The sequence below is a fragment of the Thalia democratica genome, chromosome 3 (genome assembly GCF_965202585.1).
Source record: "Thalia democratica chromosome 3, ktThaDemo2.hap1.1, whole genome shotgun sequence".
Taxonomy (NCBI): domain Eukaryota; kingdom Metazoa; phylum Chordata; class Thaliacea; order Salpida; family Salpidae; genus Thalia; species Thalia democratica.
The window spans coordinates 27,487,302-27,489,297 of NC_139167.1; the positions used below are offsets into that span (position 1 = coordinate 27,487,302).

Sequence of the window (1,996 nt, forward strand, 5' to 3'; positions counted from 1 at the left end):
AATAATGCTTAAACTAAATTTTATCTCCTAAATATTAAATAAAAAGTAGTCTATAATATAAGCATCTTTGTTCATTGGTGTGCATAGGTTTTACATTAAAATGCAGAGAAATATTCTAAAAAATTAAATGTGTCAAAACCAAAATAAAGTTAACCTTATTTCTTGTTATTGTTATTATGTTATTTTTAATGTTTTTTTGCACACTAAAATATAAAATTTAGTAACAAAACATTTGTAATAGAAACTTATGTACAAAAAACGTGTTAAAAAACTAAACTGGAAAAAAATAAAATTCTAGCTAATTACTGTGCTCACTTTTGTACAAAACGGAAAACATTTGCATTTAGTTTTTATAAATAGGTATTGTATAACTATCTTACTAATTCAACGCAATTTTTAAACTCTTTTTTTTAGAAAATAATTTTCTGTTGTAAGAAGAAATTTATTAAAAAATTTAGAAAAAAACCTGGTGCAATGCTAACCTGTTTTTTTTACATTTCAAGCTAAATCAGTGAAGTCTTTTAACTATTTTAAAGTTTTATACAGGAACTCAAAACTAAATCAATCCAACAAATTTAACTTAAAATATATTTTTGCTCAGCGGGCCACATTTACGTGGTTGCGGGCCGCAAAATTTTGTTTCGCGGGCCGCATTCCATTCAAAATAATAACGTGCTCGCGGGCCGCAGATTTATCCTTCGCGGGCCGCATTTGGCCCGCGGGCCGCAGTTTGCCGACCCCTGATCTAAAACATAGTCGGCACGCTACTTCGAACCCGTGAACCCTTAATCACAAAATTAAAATTATGTGCACCCCAATTATTTAGCGCTGCTAGTGTTTAAGAATATGCAAACACTTTTAATCGTGTTTTTTTAATAATAATTCGGTAACACCTAGCTAATTTTTACACGCTAACTTTAAATTTATCGGTTTATCCTATCCATTTCTAGTCTAAGAGTAGAAGAATTTTTACATAATGTAACATAGTAGAACTCGGAGAGTACAAAATGGTCGTTTTATTAACAACAAAATGGTCAATTAGATATCAAGGTTGATTATGTCTTAAAGATAGAAAGATAAAAAAAAAATTAGTTTCTGCGCAAAAAAAAAATTAATATACCCTAAAATAAGTTTCATGCCCCCCAAAAGTCTCGTGTACCCTAAAAGAAATTTCATGTACACTAGTGTGAACCAGTGTACACTGTGCCGACCCCTGATCTAAAACATTTTATCATTGTTTTGTTTAGTCGTGGTATTGTCATAAACGTTATAAACATTTTCGTATATCAATTTATAATTTGTTGCTATTGTTTATTATAGTGATGTAAACCAATTGTTTTCAACTTTGCTCAGAAGAGTGCAAAGAAACTATTTAAATTATTATACTTGTATTCTAACTTTAAAGTTATAATAAGTAAGTATAAGAAGTAAGTATAGTAAGTTAAAATATATGCTACCAAACTGTATTTTTACGTTCAAAATTACAAGCACGGTGAATTTACAAGTAAAAGTATCTAAAATATATATTTCTTGATTACTTTCTAACTTCAAAATTTATAACAAATAATTATTCTATAGAAAAATATTGGTTTTTAAAATCATAAATAGACCACGCCGGGACTCGAACCCAGAATCTTTTGATTAGGAGTCAGACGCCTTATCCATTGGGCCACGCGGTCATCTGAGAGAATTGAGTTTGCAGCAAATTTAAACTAAGCTAATTTTAAGCTTGCTAAGATTTTGTGATTAGTCGAGCGTTGCAGAATTAAATGGTTCAGTTTTACGTTATTTTTGTTGTAAAGCAACTAAATATATTTTTTTTAATACTATAGTCTTAAACATTAAAGTTAGTGTTTACTTTAGTCAAAAGTAGTATTGTCATTAATTTTGTAAGCATTTTCGTATATTAAGAGGTTTTTTATTATTGCTGTAAACCATGTTAAGTAAACCAGGGTTTCCTAAAGTGGACAATAATAGATAATCAGCGGGCCATAAT

At 29.4% G+C, this 1,996-nt stretch overlaps 1 non-coding gene across 1 annotated transcript; it reads right to left on the reverse strand.

Moving 5' to 3' along the window:
* Positions 1 to 1,606: 1,606 nt before the first annotated feature.
* Trnar-ccu (transfer RNA arginine (anticodon CCU)) lies at positions 1,607 to 1,679 on the reverse strand. Its single transcript has one exon. It is a non-coding gene; the product is annotated as a tRNA-Arg (tRNA).
* Positions 1,680 to 1,996: the final 317 nt, after the last annotated feature.